The sequence below is a fragment of the Armigeres subalbatus genome, unplaced genomic scaffold (assembly GCF_024139115.2).
Source record: "Armigeres subalbatus isolate Guangzhou_Male unplaced genomic scaffold, GZ_Asu_2 Contig1676, whole genome shotgun sequence".
Classification (NCBI taxonomy): Eukaryota; Metazoa; Arthropoda; class Insecta; order Diptera; family Culicidae; genus Armigeres; species Armigeres subalbatus.
Window position 1 is genome coordinate 13,885 of NW_026942479.1, and position 10,205 is coordinate 24,089.

The window sequence follows — 10,205 nt, forward strand, 5'->3', positions numbered from 1 at the left end:
TATGTCTGTTAATGGTCAATTATTATATTTGCAACTGTGCAACAATTGTTCCTGCGGTTGTTATCGAAACTTCCCAAAACCTCATCCAATAGAATGATCTACAGTATCGACGGCTCAAAGTATTTGTCTATCTAAAATAAATGAGGTTTGGCAAAATCGTGCAGAATCAAAGTAGAATAAAATTCATATCCAATATCATAGATGAAATTGAAATATTGGATATCAATTTCACACTTAAGTTAGATTTGGTTGCTGCAACTTGAATATGACTGATTTTAGTTCTATATGAGTAACAGAAACCTACTTATGACAAGCATGTTTCTCGGGAGAATGTTCATACATGAAAATTTTCACCGAGAAACCGGGTTTCGAAAAACATTCCGTATGTATTGCATTTGCACCGCACGTACAACATGATGATTCTCACAAAATCTAAAAATTGATTGATTTGATCGAAGTTTCTAATGTTGTGACCAAAACCATCTTCAGAGACAGTACGGAATTCGTGATAGCTTTTTATAACATCTACCTACTGCTCGAATTGAATATCTATAACATTACCATAACATTCCCCTTCCTTTCTACTCCCATTTCAGGAAAAAGTCCGTTTGCATGGCAGCAAAACCACCACCACCACTGAAGAAACGGCGCAGTTCAACATCCGCGTGGATCAACCGACGCAACTCGACAACGCCACCCTCGATAGCGGTGCGCAAACGTTTCAAGAGTCTTCCCTTCGCGTTGGTTCCACCGGAGGGCTTCGACGCCGACATCACAGTCGACGAGTTCTTCCTCCAGGAGGCACTGAAACGTTGCAAAGAAGCCTCGCGCAGACACACCGACGATGAGGTCACCCAGGCAATGACGGAGAATGACGACAGCAGTCGTAGCTATAGCGAAAATAGCGAAGGAACGTCGTTGAATCCGCTCAAGCTGCCACCACCGTGCAAGTGTCCATATTTTGGCGAAAGTTGCAGCAAGCAGCAATTCGAGGGAATTAGACCTGCCGAGATTAAGATTGTCAAAACCACCTCCAATTTTAGCTCAATCTCGAACTTCGATACCCAGATCTACAGCAATATTTCAATCTCCTCGCAGCCTACGAGATCGACTTCGAGTAGTCTGTCAACTCTACCGGCATCGTCCGTGGTGTCTCCAAACAAGAAGAGCAATCACCTGAAAAGTGTGTCAGTGGTGACGTGGGACTCCCGTCGGCATCAAAGACGAGGGTCCAGTTTCGGAGGAGCTCGTACATCGCTGCTGTTGACTCCGACGAAGCCAAACGTCGCTAGCGCTTCTTTGCGTCGATCAGCTACGCTAAGGCATCATAACGAAAGTACGCCGTCAATCGTTGTTTCTGGAGCACCAAAGAAGAACAGTTCGTCACCGTGTCTAATCCAGAGGCAAGCCACCATTCGGTCCCATCACTCGAGAAACTCTAGCGTCATTTCACGGAACTCCTCGAGGCATGGGCGCATAATTCTCTTGGAGCAGAAAGCGACCAAGGTGCTGGGGGTGGTGTTCTTCACCTTTGTGATACTGTGGGCTCCGTTCTTCGTGCTGAATCTGCTGCCGAGCGTGTGCAAGGAGTGCGAGGACAGCATCAACCACTGGGTGTTCGAATTCGTTACCTGGCTCGGGTACGCCAGTAGCATGGTCAACCCGATTTTCTACACGATTTTTCAACAAGGCATTCCGGGATGCCTTCAAGAAAGTGCTGCTCTGCCGATATGGAACGAAACCAACGTGGCAACCCAGTAGCTAGCAGCACTGTGCGACTGTTACTCGTACGGTAGCCGTTTAGTGTAGCACAAGGCCAAAATATAGGAACGCTTCCCGTTTTACCGAAGTGGGGCTCAATGTTGCACAACTATTTTTCTATCAACGTACCTTTGTAGCGAATTTTACGAAACTTGTGATGTCGTCGTGTGTTAGAGCGGAAAATAAATGTTTACACTGTTAGGGAAACCCGACGGATGAGTCAATTATTTATGCCGAACCTGCATGGGGCCGTTTGGCGTTTGGACGCAAGACTTACCGCGATTGGTGATGATGGAAAAAGGATTCCTTCTTTCGCACTAGTATGGCATAAGCCCAAGATTTTTTATGTACAGGTTATCCGACTTCGTCAGTAGATAGAATAACCAGCGCGGAAACATACATTTTCAGTGCAAAACATAAAAAAACGAGCATAAATTCCATACAAACATCCAAGATGGCTGAGTTGGGGATATTGACAAGTCGGATAACCTGTATACATAAAAAAATCTTGGCATAAGCCCCATTCTCTCTGTCTTGTTGGTGCAGAGTATTGCACTATAATGTACACAGCTGGGGATGACAGTAGCGAAACGCAGCGGGACACTATTGAGCACCACCGGATTGCATATCTTTCAGGCTTCCTGTTCAATATAAAATATGCTTCTTTTATATACAAGGGTTACAACAGACCGGCTATAGTCATGCATCTCAAATAAGGGATTAAGTGTAATTTATCAGAATATTGCTTCTTGTTGAAAATAAAAAAATTAAACCGAAGTAACTATGGGCAGTCCATACACGAAGTAACCAAAGGGCTGTCAAAATACCCCATGGACAGGTTTTGATTAGATTTGGATACTCATCTTCCAGCATGGACAATTGTTTTAATATTGCGATTTGCAAATAAAATTAGCATTGCAGATAACCTGCAAGCAACTTGCACAGGAACGAGCTGTCAAAATTCATGCTGATTCGTCTGTTTTAGGCGTGTTATTCATTGGATTCACGTTAGTTTTAGCTTGATGTGTACATCAGAGCAGTGGTGCTATCATATTTTACTTACTTTTCAGGGGAAGTATGTCAAACATTGGCATTAAGATGAATACACCACTAGGTGTTCCAATCTGCCAAATTCACGATTCAGCCATCTTGGATTTTAGTATGGGAGAGCCAGCCGGTTTGTTTATGTTTTGCACCGAACCCCCGCCTTCTTCTCTTCCATAAACTGGGCAGGTTGAAACACCTAGCTATGTATTCATCTTGATTGGCACTTATTTATTAGTTTTATGATAGGGGGAAAGACGGCTTTGGCAGGTTTTGCTCTATTATTGGCAGGGGGGTTTTTGTCGACCAAATTTATGAAATTTGGCCACAATATTCTTTGATATGCAAAGAATGTTTAGGCCAAATTTGAGCCTAGTCAGTCATAAAAACCCCCTGCCAATAATAGAACAAAACCTGCAGGCCGTCATTCCCCTACTTTCCTGTTAAAAAATAACTTTCTATCACAATATCTTAAATGTGGAGTAAGAGCTCATTATATTTTGCTATAAAATAGAACGACAAATCATTACGACTTCGATTATAACATAATCTTCTTAAAAGATAAAATAGCCAGCAACACTGTATGTAAGATCTTTTGCATGTTTGCTGCAACTTCGTGCATTTGGCGAACTCAATGCATACTGCAATAAATAAAAACACTCAAAGGTGCAGCCCAATCGGGTTGTACGCAAAGGTGACGTAGGACTACGTAGCTATTCGAAATTGATGGTATTTGCCATAATAATTTGTGTCGTTTTATTAACATTGAGCAAACTGCTCAGGAGGCCAACTGAATCAAGAAGTCGAATATTTGTTCCCAGTTGGATGGACTTTGGAGTCTCTAACCGTGGAATTAACATGACTCATTGGCCGCTGAAGCCACTCGACTGGCTTTCAGTCAGGGACATCACAATCCTTACTTTGCCACGAACGCTTATATCGCGGGCGAAACCAAATGCTGCATATAAATATATTTGCGTTTGATTTCACGCCACTCTGATTCTGCTTATTTCTCCTTTATTTCGGCCATTTTTGAGGGATGGTGTCCTCCATAAAGGTCTTTACTAGCAAATTTAATAGCGTGGCGGAGGAGATGATGCAATTAATTTGAACAGGTGGAATCACTAACAGCAACCAAGCTACCACGCAAACCCGATGCTGCCGAAACAATCCATTTTCGCAATTAACTCTGTCTTTCCATAAAATGCTGGTCCTGAGAAGAACCAATTTTCATTTCCCAATGCGTTTTTCCAATAACTAACTGCATCCAAACGCTTGACAGCACTTTGCGTTGAAATTGTCCGACCGCCTTCTTGCTGCTGTGTCCGCTCCGCTGTATCGAATGTCGAACCGCTCTTTGTAGAATCCCGATCAAAATCGCTCGCGCGCAACGAATAGCAACTTTCTTATATTTAATAAATTAAGCCCGTTGGCCCCACCCCTTTGTTATCTGATATGGGTGTAAATAAAATGTGCACTCATAACGATTAATGAAGGGGCGAGGCTAATGGAATTACTTCATTAGATATAAGAAAGCTGCTCTAAGACGCGCGCGAGTCATTTTGATCGGGATTCCGAACTTCTGAACCGTTCAAGAATGACAAATTCTAAGAATCCTATGAAATTTTCTCGATTCTGAATTTGGTTATGAGATGTAGTTTATCTTAGATGCGTATTGTTGCGAGGAATAACAGCAGAAACTTGACTCAAGACGAAGTATCTTAATATTACCATTATCTCTTGGCATGTGTCTGTCCGAGTGACGTTCACCGATGGGTGGTTGCTGTGTAAAGTTTCCACTGAGGTGGCGTCTTCATTGATTCAATACAAAAGCCACCATTTTATACAAAGAAGATTGATCCGACTATCCGAAATAAACTTTCTTCAAAGTATAAAACTCAATCGTAAATAGCGAATTTGATACCGCGTCGGAAGGAGATGATGCAGTAAATTTGAATGGATGGAATCACTAACAGCAACCAAACTACCGCCAAACCCGATGCCACCGAAACAGTCCATTTTCGCAATTAACTCTTTAAATAAAATGTTGGTCCTGAGAAGAACCAATTTTCTTTTCCCAATGCGCCTTCTGTCCAATAACTTGTTACATCAATCGCTTGTCGACACCTTGTCCGACCGCCATTTGATGATTTTCGCTAAGCCTCAAAGTTGAAATAAATTTTCAGCATTGTCACCCACTCCTTCGTGCTGCTGTGTCCGCTCCGCTGCATCGAATGTCGAACCGCTCTCTGTGGAATCATGATCAAAATGGCTCGCGCGCTCGGAAAGCAGCTTTCTTGTATTTAATAAATTAAGCTCGTTAGCCCCGCCCCTTTGTCAGTTGATATGGGTGTAAATATAATGTGCACTCATAACGATTAATGAAGAGGCGGGCGTCGAAGATCTCATTCAGTTCGAGACAGCAACACGTACGGACGTGTTTTTGCCCGCGCATTTTTCCAAGTGTTTTTCTCGTTCGTGCGCTGTGTTTACGTTATCGCTTCGTCGCGTTGGCGTTCTTTTCTCTCGGACCCGTCATGGGAGACTCGGTAGCCGATTCGGTCGCGGGAAAAGTGCCTAAGCGCACTGCTCTTGGAGGCGCGGGTAACTCCTCCAAGCAGCTTTTGCAGAACAACGTGTTCTCTCCGTTGCCACTTGATGACGCCAGCAATCCGCAGAAAAAGAGGAAGAAGCAGCAATCGCAGCTGCCGCAGGTGCAACCGGAGCGGAAGGAGAAGTGCCCGACCGTGTTTGTCAAGGGCGATCCACCGGATTTGCGCCCAAAAATTCGCCAGCTGATCGCTAAAGGGCTGAAATGTACTTTTCGGCTCTGCAGCGAGGGCGTGAAAGTAATTCCGGCAAACAAGGACCATCATCAATCCGTCATGGAGTTCCTCGAGGTCCACAAGTATGAATACTACACTTACCCGGCACGAAGCCGCCGCTAAAGGCTTTGCTGCGAGGACTCCACGACATGAAGGAAGTGGAGCTAAAAGCAGAGCTCGAAAGTTGCGGATTGAAACCGGTGTGAAATCGGCGTTATAAATTACACCGTCGTTGACTGGGAGCGATATCGGCCAGTGCACCGCGACGTCACGCAGTGCACCAACTGCTTCAATTTCGGGCACGGCACCAGGAACTGCCGCATGAAGCCGCGCTGCAACAAATGTGGCGAGCTCCATCCGACGGATGAGTGCGACAAGATGGTGGTTGCTGATCCCAAATGCGCCAACTGTGGCGACAAGCATCGGGCTACAACCAAGGACTGTCCAAAGCGGGCGGCGTTTTTGGAAGAAGGCCTCTTCCAGGTCCTTGCTGAAAAAGAACCGAGTTCCTCCTCTCAACGAGGTGAACTTTCCGGTCATCCCGTCATCGGCTCCCCGGCGAGCGATACCAATTCTTCCACCTTTGCAGCCACACAAACGGCTGGCGGCTGCTGCAGCATCAGTTCAAGCTCCAACACCATCCACCAGCGAATGGCCCCGCTTTCTCTCCTGGATTCCATCGTCAGGATAATGAGCCCCTTCCGGCCGAGGGCAACCCACCACTCTACACATCGGAGCAGATAGTTCCGGTTTTCACCCAATTGGAAACGCGACTACGCGGTTGCAAAACTCGCTTCGAACAGATCTTCACCCTGGGCATGTTCGTCATTGAAAATAGCTGCTAGGGTGGGTCTGGTCGATTAGAACGCTTGCTCACTTAAGAGAAAAATCATCGAGCTCTGCGAATTCCTTCAGGAGAAGGAGATTGACGCGGCTTTCATCACCGAAACCCACTTGAAGCCCGAGGTAAGTGCAACAATTCCCGGTTTTTGGCTGGTGAGGTTCGATCGAACAAGCTCCAGAAGGGGGAGGAGTGGCAATCGCCTTGCGAAGCAATATCGCCTGTCGCCTGCTGCCGGACTTCAAGCTCAAATTCATCGAAGCCGTTGAAGTGGGAGTCATCACTTCCATCAGAGTCGTCATGTTCATTGTGGCTTACTGTCCCACACAAGCCAAAGTCGACGATGGCACGTCGGCCGAGCTACGAAGGATATAGTCAAGCTCAATCGGCGGCAGGGCAGTTCATCATCCAAGGGCGTAGCCAGAGGGGGGCAGGGGGGGGGGCGTCGCCCCCCCCCCCCGTTGTGGGAAAATTGAACGGGGGCTGAAATGAATTCCTTCAAACATGTGCACCTTACGATCCAATCAGATACAGAAATAGGTGGTTGAAATTCAAAAGATGCCCAAAACTTATTAGGGCATCCAGGATCCATAATATATGAAAGATCAAAACAACTCGAAACATTTCTGGCTCAACAATACTTCTTGAAATCCTTCTAGAAGCTCCCCTTCCTCCGGAAGAGATTATCCACAAATTCCTCTGAAAATCGTTCGAAAATCCTTCTCATGTAATTGTAATTCCTCCTTATCTAGAAACCTCCCACTAAATTTTTTAGGAAATTCACGAGGAAATTCCTTGAAGATTTATTTTCTTCTCTCAAGATTTACTCTTAGATTTTTCTCAGCTATTCTCTCTTCAGGAAGAATCCGACATTTCCTTCAGGCGTGCATTCGAGGAGTTCCGTCAAAGAATACATACGGAATTTCTTCCCAAAAATTCTACCAGAAGTTTCTTCAAAATTTATGACGCAAATCCTCCGATTTAGCTCCATAATTTCACTTGTAAATCTATAAGAAATTCCTTCGGAAATTCTTCTAGGAATTTCACCGGGCATTCCTCTCGGAACTCTTCCTTTAATTCCTCCGGGATTACTTCCAGAATTTTCAGGAATACCTCCAAACATTCAATAGCGAAATCATCTAGCATTACAACCTGGAATTCTTTTCGCAATTACTTTAGAATATCCTTCAAGAAATCCTCTAGAAATATCTTCATGAATTTCTCCTGGAATTCGTTCAAGTATTTCCCCAGAAATTCTTACAGGTATTTTTTCGGGAATTTCTTCAGGTACTTCTCCAGGAATTCCTTCAGGAATTTCTCTGGGAGATTTTCCGCGGAAGTGTACTAGAATTCCTTCTGGACTTCACTCGGAATTTACTCGGATATCTGCCAAGAGTTCTTCCAGAAATTTATTCGGAACAATCCGCAGGGATTTTCTTCAGCAATTCATATGGGAATACTTTCAGGATTTCATCTGGGAATTTATGTATTAATTCCTGCTGGTATTTTCTGGGAATTCCTTCACATATCTTTTCGGAAATTCCTTTAGGAACTTCCCTAAAATTATTTCAGGACTTCCATGTGGAAATTCCTTCGGAAGTGCTTATGGGAGTTCCTATGGGAGTTTTCAAGAAATTCTCCAGTAATACCTCCAGGAACTTCACAGGGAATTTCTGGACGATATTTGGCAGGATTTTCACGGGAAATAGGATTTCGGAAGTTCCTTCAGAAATATTTTTTCTCTTCCTCTAGGGTATTCCACCGGATGTTCCTCTGATGTTCCACCAGTAGTTCCTTCGTGAATTCAATCAGGCTTTCTTCCAGAAATTCATTTAGCATTTCTTTAGGCATTTATCTACAAATTCCTCCAGAAGTTCCTCCGGGAAGTTCTTTTAAGAATTCTTCCAGGAGTTCCTCCTTCTTATGGAAATTTCTTTGGGAGTTTATCCTACGAGAGTTCCTCCAGGATTCGCTCCGGAAATTCTTCCTGTAGTTCTTCAATAAATTCCTCCAGAAGTTCCACCGGCAGTTCCTCCGAGAATTCCTCTGATAATTTCTCCGGAAATTCCTATAGAAAATCCCCCGGGAGTTCCTTTTCAGAGAAACACCCGGAGAAACTGCCGGTGATACTCCCGGAGGGATTCTCGTAAAAACTGCTGGTGGATCTCCCGGAGGAATTCCCGAAGGAACTGCCGGAGGAGCTCCCGTAAGATCTCCCGTAAGAACTCCCGGAGGAATTTCAGGAGGAACTCCTAGAAGAATTCATAGAGGACCTCCCGGATGAGCTCCCAGAGACACTATCGGAGGGATTTCCAGCTTAATTTCTGAAGAAAGCCTACATGATTTCCTGAAAAAAAGCCTGAATAATTTCCTGGAATAGCTTGTGGTGGAACTCTCGAAGCAATTTTCTGGAAGAATTTCTGAAGAAACTCCCTGGAGAATTTTCAAAGGAACCCCGGGGAAACTACCAGAAGCATTCTCGGAAACAAGAGAATTCATCCTACAGACAAATCTCGTTTAGCTGAAACCTTTGTTTTGGTTTGTAGCTGGACCATCATCATCATCAGAGGACCTTCCGGAGATTTCCCTGAGGAGCTCGCAGAGAAATTCTCGGGGGAGCTTCTGGTGGAAAATCTATATAAATTCCTGAAGAAGCCCAAATAAATTCCAATTCTGCCGAAATTCCCGGAAGAATTTTTAGAGGAACTGCCGATAGAACTACCGGAATAATTCTCGAAGGAAATCCTAGAGAGTTTCTTGGTGGAAATACCGGTGGAACTCCTGAAGAATTCCAAGAGGAATTTTCGGAGAAACTCCTGGAGGATCTCCCAGTGCAAATCTTGAAGTTTCCACGGAATTCTTTCAGGATTTCATTTGCGAATTAATCTAGGAATTCCTCCGAAAATTCCATTGTTGATTTCATTTTCGGTATAATTTCTGTATAAATTTCCGGTGGAATTCCTGGAGAAATTCTTTAAAATTTTCACAGAAATTATTCGAAACAATTCACGGAAAATTTTATGGAATTTACACAAGAAATTCGAGGATTTTCCGCGAAATTCTCGGGAATGTTTACTGGCAATTCTGCGGAATTTCCATGGAATATTCTTATTCTTAAAAATTATGGGAAACAGCACGAAATTATTTGAATTATTGCAGGGAATTCTGAAGAACCTATAAAAAAGTTCGTGAAGATTTTCATGGTGGAATTTTCAGATCAATTCCCGGCAAAATTTATGGTGAAATTCCCGAAGACACTGCCAAAGAAGTTGCTTGAGGCATTCCTAAAGAAACCCGGATAGAATTTCGGATAGAATGCCAGGAGCAATTGTCGAAGAAATTCCTGGAGAAAGCTTGCATATTGATTTTTCTGCCTATTTTATAACAAATATTATTTCAGAGAGGATTTGTTTAGAAATTCGGATGTGTGGTTCTAGTTTTCTTAAACTTATGGAAGAATGCAGGATTTTTATAATAATTGTTATAGCCGATTTTATATTTTTTCTGAATACTAAGTTCGTTAATATTTTTCTCACTTTATTTAAAAATATCTGATGAGCAATAAATCAAGCATTTTTCAATCCATTATTGTTTTAATCATTATTGTTTCGATTTGGTTTGGATTTGGTTTCATGTATTTTTATAAAACTACTATGTAACTACGATTTAGAAGACCAAAAAACTTGCCCCCCTCCTTCTCGAAATCCTGGCTACGCCCATGTCATCATCGCCTG

General features: G+C 43.5%; 1 pseudogene; it reads left to right on the top strand.

Moving 5' to 3' along the window:
- Positions 1-503: 503 nt before the first annotated feature.
- On the top strand, positions 504-1,949 carry LOC134203208 (octopamine receptor-like; annotated as a pseudogene).
- Positions 1,950-10,205: the final 8,256 nt, after the last annotated feature.